General features: G+C 35.9%; 1 protein-coding gene across 1 annotated transcript in view; it reads right to left on the bottom strand.

The window, feature by feature from the left end:
- Window positions 1-7,393, bottom strand: part of LOC126976261 (solute carrier organic anion transporter family member 4A1) — a 90,797-nt gene extending 83,404 nt beyond the window's left edge. The window contains exon 1 of the mRNA XM_050824516.1: window positions 7,171-7,393. The gene's annotated coding sequence lies outside the window, so the exon portion shown is untranslated. The remainder of the gene's footprint in view (window positions 1-7,170) is intronic.
- Between the last annotated feature and the right edge of the window lie 6,503 nt (window positions 7,394-13,896).

Raw genomic sequence — 13,896 nt, 5'->3', positions numbered from 1 at the left:
AGCAGGACGTTCAGCTGATGGTAATTGATGCGCCCTGCCCATTACAATGCAGTGCGCTCAAGATTGTTGAAAAACCTTAAAATTCTGAGCGGCACAACAACTGCGCTCGTTACTTTGAGGCATAAGATGTTAAGTCTCATTTGCCCAGCAATTTCACTAGCTATGGCGCCCTTCAGACCGAAACACAGTAATACTTACACATAACTGCCACGCGGCAGAAATTGTCGCCGTTGTGTTACCCATAATCTAATCTAGCCACCATCCGGTGCAAACGAGCCTCCTACTGGTTTAAAGGTTATCGTGAAGCAGTAAAGATAATGCCATCAAAAACATAACTTGTATAAAAAACCAAGTCTCACAACTACCAAGTCGGTCAATTGATTTAGTCCCTACTCAAGGGTCCATCTTAAGTTGCTACATAATGAGCTAACCTAACAGCATCTTATGTCATATCAATATTGAAAATATTTTATGTTTTATATAAATAGATTGACTTAGTCATCGCATAAACCAATTTGTTATTCTATTTTTCAAACAAAACAAATCTTATAATCAATAAGCTTCGACTGCCGAAGACAGCAAGCGTCGCAAATATGTTGGTTTCAGTGAGTCATACATCTTTGTGCTGTTTGGTGTCGATACACTTGGACGGTGGGGCCCAGAGGCGCGGAGAATGTTCAAAATACTATCTTCGCGCCTCAATAAGGCTACTGGAAACCCAAGCGCTGCTGGCAGCTATTTCGGTCAACGGATCAGCCTAGCTATACAACGCGGTAATGCTGCCAGTATTCTTGGTACGCTTCCATGTAATGATAGTTTTAATTTTATGTAGTCGTAGTATTGTAAATATAGTTATAAGATTTGTTCACTTAATAAATCCTGCCGATTTTAGTTAGGATAACCCGTGGCGCCCAAGAGCATCTACCTGAACGCCGTCTATTTTCATTAAAAATTTGAGATTAAAAAATATATTGAGATAAAACCTAATCTAAAAATATTTTCATAAGATATCGTGTTTTCCGCCATGCGAACTCTATCCACACTATAAGCCACAAAAACCATTTTTGAATTAAAAATTACAATAAATCGATTTAATTTTTTTACATACCTAAGTTTAACAAACATTTTTTTTTTTTACAATGTGTTTTTTACATTATTTAATTGTTATATACGATTTTATGCTACAAAATGTGCGAGTTTCGATTTTTAAGGCATGCAGTTACTTTAGTAGTTTCACATCTTCTTTTGTGGCGTCCTCGGCTGGCTCGCTAACAAAATGTATGCAATTATAAAAAACAATTACAGCAATTAAAATTCGAATCTTAATATTATCTCTCTCTCTCTTGATAACTCAAGTACAGCCATACGGGTTGCATATCCGGTGGCCAATCTGAACTCGACCGCAGTAGCTCTTAATTGCTAGATAAGACTATAGACAATAATTAAGTCTAATCTCCTTGTTAACTTATATTTTATAGTAGGAATATACTTAAATACTTCTATATCAAATATAGATAGTAGAAATGTTTGAGAGATTAATATTTGTTCTCCAATTACATTAAAACATGGAAACAGATGTTTCATAATATTTCTGTCGGAAACAGTTTTTTTTTATCTTATAAATACATGTATAATACCTATCATTATGAATGATCATCAGCCGGAAGACATCCACTGCTGGACAAAGGCCTCCCCCAAAGATTTCCACGTCGTTCGGTCCTGCGCTGCCCTCATCCAACGTATTCCGGCGATCTTGACCAGATCGTCGGTCCATCTTGTGGGGGCCTGACAACATTGCGTCTTCTAGTACGTGGTCGCCATTCGAGGACTTTACTGCCCCAACGGCCATCTATCCATCGAACTATGTGCCCTGCCCACTGCCACTTCAGTTTCGCAATCGTTTGGACTATGTCGGTTACTTTGGTTCTCCTACGGATCTCCTCATTTCTGATTCGATCTCGCAGGGAAACTCCGAGCATAGCCCTGTCCATTGCCCTCTGAGCGACCATGAGCTTTCTCATAAGGCCCATAGTTAACGACCATGTCTACGTACCGTAAATCATCACTGGCAGCACACACTGGTTGAAAACCTTCGTCTTCAGACACTGTTGTATGTGGGACGAGAAGATTTTACGGAGCTTCCCAAACGCTGCCCATCCAAGTTGGATTCGACGAGTTACCTCCTTCTCGAAATTGGATCTGCCTAACTGGATTGTTTGTCCGAGGTAGACATACTCGTCGACAATTTGTCATTTTATTATCCAAGTTTATGAATTCAACCCTTTGGTTATATTCGAAGGATTAAGCAATTATTTATATTAAAAACGATTTTCTATTCTGCTTTGCTAGATCACTTGAAATTCGTTGTGTAGAGATGTCGCTGGAAATTGTGTGCCTTCCACCTGATTAATTACGAGGAGTGTTGTAAAGATTGGACATGATTCTGCTGATGAATTCCACCTTCGTACGACAAGAGGTCAGGGTACATTTTATAATGCTAGATGTAGGCATAGTACCTCAAAAATACCCACGACATCATCCACGTGGACAATAGTGGAAATTATTTGTAGAAGGGGTTGGTAATTTAAACACACAATTCTTATGATATCTGTTTTAAGCTTCACAATTATCCTTTTACAATTCACAAGAAGTAATGAACTTAACACCCAATTATTTATATAGGAAACGAGAGCCAACTGTATTATTGCTAGCAACTGCACAACAGCAGTGCCAACTAACACGAATAAAATTTATCTAAAGATTTGAATATTATATGCTTATTATATCTTTAAACTGAAGTGATAATTACGGCACGGCATTATATTCATTAATGATCACTTAATCATGTATAAATAATATATTGTGTAAAGCGAAGTCAATTGGAATTAGGTTGAGCATACACTAGTATGCTATGTATGTTCTACGAAGCAACAGTAATTGAAATGGGGCTGATTACTGATAATAAATGTGTGAAGAGTGTATGAATCGTGAACAGCAGCTCAACATGAATAGAGCAGAATATAAACACATTTATTTACCATGGGGACTGGTGAGCGACAATAACAACATAATACAACCACTGCCTTATTAACCGCATAGCAAGAGAAGCAATTCTTACGGGCCCCACACGAAAGGGGCCCCGCATATTTAAACCCACTCATCTCTAACTGAGCAAAATTTTTTTATGATTTTGGTATATTGAATTTACTTGATATCACAAAAACGTTAAACTTTACAACTTTTCCTACCAAGTCAGACACTCGGTAACAGACTATTTCCAATATATGTAGATTAAGGGCTCTTTCAAAGACCTTGCTACGGGCCCCGCGCTTGCTTAATCCGGCACTGAATACAACGCCACTACGTTAAGGCTGATTTACACGTATTAAGTTGCCAGGTCTTAACTAAATGTTAATTTCAAGCGACTTAATTTTAAGTAACCGTTTACACGTAAAAATACTAAATAACTAGTTAAACTCATTTATTCGCTCAAGATGGACGACCACAGAACAAATACACCCCTACTATGATCTAATACTCTTAATTTTTGTTTCAAATTCTTTAACACCAAAATTTGCAATCGCCATGGCTGACGCTATAGCGGCAAGGCGATGATGTTTTGCTTGCTTATTTTATATTTATATATATATAATTTAAGCTTTTAATATTCCATAAACAATCGTCCTTTATGTATTCTTCAATGAACTTTATTGTCGTGTCTTCCGTCCACTTCGACATTTTCGAAAGATTTTTATTTATAAATTAAGTAGGAACTACGTTGCAACACTCCGCCAGCTTATGCTTTTCACTTAAATTTAACTAAATTTTGCCTGTCCAAACGGGTCAAGTGATTAGCCACGCCCACCAACTTAACCGAAAAATAGACAAAATTCTATCCTACCTTGTTTACTTGCAACTAAATTTTAACTTGCAACTTCTTACTAAATTCACTGTTTACACGGGTTAAGTCACTTAAAATTAAGTTAAAATTTAGTAAATTTTTTAGTCAACTTGATACGTGTAAATCAGCCATTAATGTCATGAAGCTACATATTACTACGTAAGTTCGTGAAGGGGCATTGACATGGAGAGAAGAACTGATAAGAAAAACTCCTAGTCTATCTTTTTAATCATTGAATAATAACAATTGCATAGCCTACTTATAATAGTATTAAACAATTATAGGTGTCCAGGCCAGAACCAGCAAAGAACCATACATCATTCATTATCTTCTGTATAATCTCTATAGTAGTCAGCATGTCATCTTTACTAGAAACACCCATAATATAATCACGTCCAACCTCACCCTTGGAGACCATGCCCTTGAATCTGTTCACTCTGTCAGGGATCTTGGGGTCCTTCTTGACCCTAAACTAACCTTGGACAAGCATGTGGGCATAATTATTGATAATAGCTTACCGAATGTTAGGCTTCATAACCCGTGTCACCAGACCTTTCAAAGATAAAGCCACATATATTTACCTTTATAAAACGCTTGTGCAATCTCAGTTGGAATATGCCTGTCCAATCTGGAATCCCCATTATGCTATATATTATGTTACACAACTGGTGGCTGTACAAAAGAAATTCTTACGCATTTTAAACTATCGTATGAATTGTGGTAGGGCTAACTACAATGAACTTTTAAAAACATACAATTTACTTTCACTTAGCCAAAGACGTCACTTAATAGACTGTGTCACCTTAAGAAAAATATGAGTGAATGAACTAGCTTGTCCTGAACTTCTCGAGCTTTTGCCATTCAATGTTTCTGCCAGGTCTTTACTCACACACCGAACTTTCAACCTATCGACTCCTAGAACCAATATTGGGTTTCGCGCGCCACTTCACAGAATGTGTTCATCATTGGATTCTCACATTAATGTCGACCTGTTTTCGCACTCCTCTACTGCTGCATTTAAGACTAAGTTAAAACAACAATTACTGTCCTTACCTTAAACCTTGTATCTTTATTCATTATTATATCCCTGTCTGTGTCTTGATTTATATAACACTGTGTATTCGCCTAAATATTCTATTGTTTACTTATCTTATCGTTCTGTTGTCATGTCTGTAAAATTGTATTCTTTTGTGTTCTCAGTGAAACTATTCTAGCATATATCCAATATTGTAATTTGTATATTTATTTAACTTAATTTTGTACATTAGTGATGTATCTGTTTGTTTCCTTAATAAATAAATAAATATAGTAAGCCTCCTTTTTCAAAAACTTACTTCTTATGTTTCTTACTTCAAACTTGCTGAACCATCACACTAGGATGTATCATATAATAACTTATGTTATGATAAAACGAAATTTTATGATCCAAGAATCATACTTTATGTCACTATTTAACAGATATACTTAAGATTCGCGATCGATGACATTTTCTGGAACACAGACCAGAACGCTCAAGATTAATGATTTATATGTGGGTATTATTGTTTCATCAGTATCTATAATCTTATATCTTTAAACGAGCAATTCTTGTATATAACCTAAATATAATCTAAATATCGGAAACGGCTCCAACGATTTTAATGAAATTTAGGCTTAATATTATAATTTAGTATACAGGTAGTTTTGGGGGCGAGAAAGTCGATCTAGCTTCCAATTTTAAAAAATGTAGTTTTATCCGTGTTTTAATGAGAAACTGCTACAATAACATTACCCATTAGAATACAAAGGTATATTTCGCCACTATATACAAGACTATAATAGCTCAGATGGGACATTGGGTGATCCGGAAAGCAGAAGACCCCGGTTCGAATCCAGATGTCTTATTAGTTTTTTTTAATCAAGTTTTGTACCTTCTTAAAAATCGCAGCAAGACTCGGTCGTCCAGGTACTATATACTTATACAAAATAGATGTGTGTATATTTTAAAAGCTAAGTAAAGCATTTAATGAATGTTCTTAAGAGTTTTTATTTTATAGTAACTACAAATTATTTTTTAATGATAATAATTAATTGATGAATTTATGGAATAGGAGGACAAACGAGCGTACGGGTCACCTGGTGTTAAGGGATCACCGCCGCCCACATTCTCTTGCAACACCAGAGGAATCACAAGCGCGTTGCCGGCCTTTAAGGAAGGTGTACGCGCTTTTCTTGGAGGTATGTCGTATCGTCCCGGAAACACCGCACAAGGAAGCTCATTCCACAGTTTTGTAGTACGTGGAAGAAAGCTCCTTGAAAACCGCACTGTGGAGGACCGCCACACATCCAGATGGTGGGGATGATATCCTAACTTGTGGCGTGTCGTGCGAAGGTGGAATTCGGCGGCAGGAATCAGGTTAAACAGCTCTTCGGAACACTCCCCGTGATAAATGTGAGGTTTGTTTGATGAGGTGACGTTTATTCATATTTATATTCAAGGTACGCAGGTACTTTGATTTTAATTTTTGATTCATACTACGTCAGTATTCATCCCTACTCTGTTTTCATACCTTTACTTATTATATTACATCTACAGCCTACCTAAGTGTTATGTATAGATTAAAGAGCCTTTAAAGTGTTATTATAGAACCACTCCAAAATAGATTATATAGATGCAAATTATACATTGCTAGTATTTTTTGTCATTAGTGCAAAGATCTAACACAAAACACCGTTATGAACCGGTTAATTCTGCCTATTTTACAGTAATTCAAATGAATTTGACAAAAAGGCGATCGAAACTATGAATTTAGATTTAGATTATAGTTATAGAAGTATCTAGAAGTGGCGTTCCTACGTTGGTCAGGTCCCATTTGAAGATTAGAGAGTTTCTTATGTCTAGTTGTAGATTGTAGAGTCCCTTAAAATCTATATTAAGTCACATTTTTATGGGAGATGAGGACAAATTAGAGTACGGCTCCTGCTCTGTCTCCAGAGGCATCACAGGAGCGTTGTGAGCGATCCGCCTTTAACAAATTAAAGTTTTGTAAAATGTGTCCATTTTCAAAGAGAAAAAATAAACATGCAGATGGTAGGCTAGTTATCAACATTAATTAACTTTTCGGCTCATAAAGTTATAACAAAAGTTAAAAAGAAAAGAATTCATATGGTTCGACGTCATATTTGTCAATTTTTCACCTACTTACGACTATTTCAATTGTTAAAGACGATAATCTTAATGAATAGCTGTAATAATGTTCAAGTGACAAAATAAACTAAAAAAAACCTACCTTTTCAATATTAACAAGTAAACATCCTTCAAAACATTTTAAATGTTATAGTATCACACCGAACTGTCACATAACCCAATAACTTACTGCGACCTTACGCAATTATTATAATAAAAAGTAAAAGTGAATGGCACGTAAGTTTTAAATTTCGAACACGAGTTTACGCGCGAAACGTTCACAGTTTCACCTGTCGCGCGCCAAACTGACAACGTGAACCTGGCGGCTGGCTGACAAGAGGCGCTCGCGCTGCTAGCCCGCTAGTGTCGTACCTCCGACTTAAAGAATTAGATAAACGCACGGTGTAAGCTTGTGAAGATATTTGCATAAAATAATTGTTTTAAATAGAAATATAATTTAATAAACTTACAAATAAAACTGACAACAAAAGTTTATGAACGATGCCGGACTTGAGCCCGCGACCTCTCGCGCTCCGTGTGAGTGCTATTTTCAACTGAGCCAACCGTTTGAGTGACGTTCGTTGATAAAATCTTGTATGCTTTGTTCAAATATTTGTATGTTTGTATATTAGGATATTAACTTAAGATGTAGCACTTGCAAATCTAAACAATTTGTTATGTTGTATCATTATGTATGGGAAATCATAGGGAGATATTGTTTATACATTTCTATGATAATTTTCCTGGTGACCCATTGATGACAATAATAAGATAAATCAAACTAATGAGTTACGAATGGCAAACAATCATCGATTATAAATGATCACGTACACATCACTACGCCGGTCAAGGACCGTAACCTGTTTGACCGGATGTGTAGGGTGGCTATGTACTGAGGGAAATTATGGATTTTTACGGTTGGCTACACCAACATTAGTATCAATAGCATTAATTGCATGATTAAGATATGCATAATTATCTTATCCGACCCAACACAAGCAGTTAAAATGCGTAGCGCATCATGTGTATATGTTACAAAAGGCCTTCTTAATTTAACTTAAAAAATTCAAAACTCTCGACAACTACTCTTTACGGTAACTTTCTTAGCTAAATCAACCAATTAAAAAAAAACAGTTTAAAATCGCAGATTGCATGGTGTCAGGTCTCGCTTATTTTTTTTTACGGAAGAGAGGATAAACGAAAGTACGGGTCACCTAATCTCATCCTTAAGATGGCTAAGATCACCGCCGCCCACATCCTCTTGCAACACCAGAGGAATTCAAATTCAAATTCAAATATTTTTATTCAACATAGGATTTAAAATCACTTATTGAACGTCAAAATCTACCACCCATTCAAAAGAGACTGCCTCAGACCTGAGAAGAATGGGCGCAAGAAACTCAGCGGGCTTTTTTTTTTAATATACAATATGGATTACAATGTAATATCGTACAATAAACATTTATAATTAAAAAGCCTGAGGGTGTTCGCTTTATTCCCAGTCCGTGGTGTCATTAAGAAAATCGTTTATGCTATAATAACCTTTCCCACACAAACGTTTTTTAACAATTCTTTTAAATTTCGTAACACATTTGTTTTGTACATTTTCTGGGATCATATTGTAGAAGCATATACATCGCCCTACAAAAGACTTACTAACTCGACCCAACCGAGTAGTAGGCATAACAAGTTTATGTTTGTTCCTCGTGTTAACATTATGAATGTTACAGTTTCTAGAAAATTCCTCAATGTGCTTATACAAAACATTATCGAAAATGTATTGAGAAGCAACAGTCAAAATGTTTATTTCTTTAAATTTTTCTCTTAATGATTCTTTAGGACCTAGGTTATAAATCGCGCGAATAGCCCTCTTCTGCAGCACAAAGATAGTATTAATATCAGCCGCACTGCCCCATAACAATATACCATAGGACATAATACTATGAAAATAACTAAAGTATACTAATCTCGCCGTATCTATGTCAGTTAACCGTCTAATTTTCTTAACCGCACTAAGACATTGGCGAATAGGCTTAGTTCTTAACAGAACTAAGCCTATTCGCCAATCCTTCAATATAGGGACCCCACTGCAATTTGGAATCAAGAGTAATGCCAAGAAATATAGCAGATTCCACTGGTTTTACCACCTCTCCATTTAATAAAATATTCGCATCTACATTTTTGACATTTGGCGCGGTGAATTTAATATATTTGGTTTTATGATTATTTAACAATAAGTTATTGGCGCTAAACCAGTACACGATGTCAGATAGAGCATTGTTTACTTCGTCATACAAAACTTGGCTTCGTTTCACTTTGAATATAAGTGAAGTGTCATCCGCAAACAATACCACCTTGTGTTTTTTTTCTACAAGGTTAGGTAGATCATTTATATAAATTAGGAAGAGGAAGGGTCCAAGAATAGACCCTTGTGGTACCCCCATACCGAGAGGAGTCCCAGGAGATCTCCTGCCATTCACCTCGACCCTCTGAATCCTATTATTTAAATTGTATTTATATACTTATACCATAGTGGCATAGCTTCCTGACCAGCGTTGAATGCTGAACACAATCAAAAGCCTTAGATAAATCACAGAAGATAATAAGTGCATTCTGTGATCCCTCCCAGGCCTCAAAAATATTCCTGATAAGTTCAACACCTGCATCCGTAGTCGAGCGTCCTATAGTAAAGCCAAATTGCTTTATATGAATGACAGGAGCTTTGCCTGCGCTTAAGAAAAGTGTATGCACCTTTTTTGAAGGTACCCATGTCGTAACGTCTTGAAAACACCGCACAAGGAAGCTCATTCAACACCTTGAAAACCACACTGTGGAGAAACGCCACATATCCAAATGGTGGGGATAATAACCCACTTTGTGGCTTGTCGTGCGAAGGTGGAATGCTACGACAGTAATCAGGTTCAGCAGCTCTTCGAAACACTCCACGTGATAAATGCGGTAGAAGGTAGAAGAGACAATAAAGCGACGTCTCTACGTGACGCCAAGCGATCCAGCCGTTCACAGAGCACTGGATCTCCGACAATTCGAGCTGCTCTGCGTTGCACGCGGTCAAATGGATCGAGCTGATTGTGGGGTGCGCCAGACCAGAGATGACAGCAATAAGTTATAGTTAAAAATTAATTATTATAATTATACAGTGTATTCTTTATTACTTTTAATGAAATATTTGGTATTTGAAACGCTTTTAATTAACACAATTTATATATTGGATGCAGCACCTTACAAACTAATGTGTTTTGTATATTAGAGCACTTGGCGTTGCGTAGAGACGTCGCTTCATTGTGTGTCTTCTACCGCATTTATCACGGGGAGTGTTCCGAAGAGCTGTTCAACCTGATTCCTGCCGCCGAATTCCACCTTCGCACGACACGCCACAAGTTAGGATATCATCCCCACCATCTGGATGTGTGGCGGTCCTCCACAGTGCGGTTTTCAAGGAGCTTTCTTCCACGTACTACATAGCTGTGGAATGAACTTCCTTGTGCAGTGTTTCCAGGACGATACGACATGGGTACCTTCGAAAAAAGCGCGTACACCTACCATATAGGCCGGTAACGCTCCTGTGATTCCTCTGGTGTTACAAGAGATTGTGGCGGTGATCACTTAACAACAGGTGACTCGTACGCTCTATTGTCTTCCTATTCCATACAAAAAAAAGAGACATTGTTAAATACTCTTTTGATTGAAAAGAGTGGTCGTTGAGTTTCTTGTATGTTCTTCAACATTTTCTGAACATGCTGTGGTAGATTCACTAATTCAAAAAAAAAAATATAGTGACAATTCAAAAGCGCTTAATTTAAGCCTAATTAAAAAAAAACATTTGACTTTGACTTTGAAAAATAACTCAGTATTTAAAAATTGTAAAAAAAGAGCTAGCCGACGCGAAGTTTATAAAAAGCTCGTACATTCTGCATCTTGCAATCCATTAAATAATCTATTGTGTTTTATTTTTGTGGTTATATGTGTATTTTTTTAATTTTTTTTAAATGAATAATTTTATTTATTACTAGCTGACCCAGCAAACGTTGTATTGCCGATATTTAAATCGCGATACAAAAGTAACTGTTGATCGTAGATGGGTGAAAATTTGAAGTTGTATGTATTTTTTAATGCTGACTCATAATCAAATAAATTTAAAAGAAATGTCAGAAAAAATTAAAAAAAAAAAGTTTCGTGTGGACCCTTAACATTTAGATGTATGAAAAATAGATGTTGGCCGATTCTCAGACCTACTCAATATGCTCACAAAATTTCATGAGAATCGGTCAAGCCGTTCCGGAGGAGTGCGGGAACGAACATTGTGACACGAGAATTTTATATATAAGATGTAATTCATGTTGCATTTAATGATCAGCGAGATATTGTCGCGTAGCAACGCTTCGACGCACATGAAGAGAGTTGTCAAACTTCATGTCTTACGTTCCGGACGCTTTTTTCCGGTTAGGGTACCTCCGCATCGTCCCATAAGGAACTTCGTTCCAAAAAAAATAAGCCACGAATGTTATATTCATAAATTAATTTGTATATGCCTTCTGTAAAGTTTTTTTGGTATATAGTAGCATGGTTTTTTTTCTGTAGTGACGTCAGTTTTATGCAGGTTATTGTCTACCTCAATCTATCGCCCGGTATAGACACCGCAATCCTAGATTATTCTTTTAATCCATGACCTGCTTTTGGCATATCAATAAACCATCTAATTACTTTTTACGCAATATTTGATATTTAAAACGCTTTTAACTATGAAGACGATTCATTTATTACAACCATTGTAAATACTCTATTTGATTGAAAACAGTGGCCGTTGATTTTCTTGTATGTTCTTCTGACGAGTTCGCGCAATTTTATCAATCAATTTATGGGATTTCGATTGGTATGAATGAGATAAATGAGCGTTGTCTATGCTGAAATGTAGATTGAGAGTCGATATACAGATGACATGATCTGGATTCTAAATAATCTTTAACAAGAGCTCCGATATATATATGTTACTAGCTGACCCAGCAAAGGTTGTATCGCTGATATTAAAATCGCGATACAAAAGTAACTGTTGATCGTAGATGGGTGAAAATTTGAAGTTATATATATATATAATGTATTTTTTAATACTGACTCATAATCAAACAAATTAAAAAAAATGTCAAAAAAATTAAAAAAAAAAAAATCGTGTGATTTAACATTTAGGGTGATGAAAAATAGATGTTGTCCGATTCTCAGACCTACCCAATATGAACTCAAAATTTCATTTGAATCGGTCAAGCCCTTTCGTAGTAGTTCAATGTTTAACACCATGACACGAGAATTTTATATATTAGAAGATTAGATAATAACCTTTCTAATGAAATAGATGTCGACTTTTTTAATACGCCAGTACATGGCCTTAAGAAACTTTTAAATGATATATTTTATAAACGTGCGTGAATAACCAAGCTAAGCAATACCTATTTTCATTACAATCAATTATTTAATAACATACTTGTGATTAACCTAATTTATTTTTAAGTGTTAATTTCATGACGACTTTAATTTAATTCCTTTTTTTTAATTTTTAATCTTATTTATATAACTATAAGTTAAAATTTGTAATTAGCCTTTAGTACTTAATTATATACTTACCTACTTGTTAATAACCTAAATGTATAAAAATGATTTAAGTTTTCTTTAGTGTTAATTCCGTCAATATTTGTTTTTAAACAATTCGACACGTGTTTCGCCTCTACACGAGGCATCCTCAGGACGTGTTGTATCGCTTAAATCTGGCACGAGGAGGCAGTGCCTCCAGTCATTTGTATAATTATGGATTTCCTCAAGTAACGCATACTTCAATAAATTTTCAACCTAGCTGTAAGTTTTCCGAATAGGATAAAAATAAAATAAAAATATGTCAGTTAAATATCAAGTTTTAATATTAAAGTGGGAAACATAACGCATTGGTAGGTATGATATTACTAGGTTCTATAGGTAGAGTTGACCTTAAATAGGTCGTTTACCTTTAGCTAATACAGCGTAGCTCTCACGAGAGGAGCCGTTTTCCTGAAAGCCTTACAAAACTGGGACAGTAGCTTCAAGTAGCTTCGGGCCATCGTTTTAAATAAGCGCTTATCTTGTATCATCTTGACCGACTTCAAAAGAGTCTACACTGTCTTTTATCACTTGGGTTTGCCTCTAAATTATTTTGTGGCTTAAACTGAATTTGAATAAAAGGAAGAGTGCAAACAATTTATTATTTGTTGTAATAATTTCCACAAATCTATTTATTTTGATTTTTAAAGGACTTCTAAAAAAGAAAAGAAGTAGGTACTAAAAACGAACCGATTTGAAATTTTTATTTATAATTGAAATGGACTTGCAGTTAAAACTTAAAGCCTGATTATGAAATCTATGACTAATAGAGATACAACATCATCAGTCAGAAGATGTCCACTGCTGGACAAACAACTCTCCACGACGATCGTTCCTGCGCTGCCCTCATCCAACGTATTCTGGAAATCTTGACCAGAACTTCGGTCCATCTTGTGGGGGCCTACCAACACTGCGTCTTCCGGTACGTGGTCGCCATTCGAGGACTATTCTAGTAATCATTGAGGCTTTGGTTCTCCTACGGATCTCCTTATTTCTGATTCGATCTCGCAGGAAAACTCCGAGCATAGTCCTCTCCATTTCCCTCTGAGCGACCACGAGCTTTCTCATCAGGCCCATAGTTAGTGAATTAATCTATTATATATATTATTATCTACATAAAATAAGTCAAGTTTCGGTCTGTTAGGTCGTCTATTTAATATAGTCTATGCTTTAAATAAATTATCTAATT

This window comes from Leptidea sinapis, chromosome 40 (assembly GCF_905404315.1).
Source record: "Leptidea sinapis chromosome 40, ilLepSina1.1, whole genome shotgun sequence".
Taxonomy (NCBI): Eukaryota; Metazoa; Arthropoda; class Insecta; order Lepidoptera; family Pieridae; genus Leptidea; species Leptidea sinapis.
This window is presented reverse-complemented; position numbering and strand designations above follow the sequence as displayed.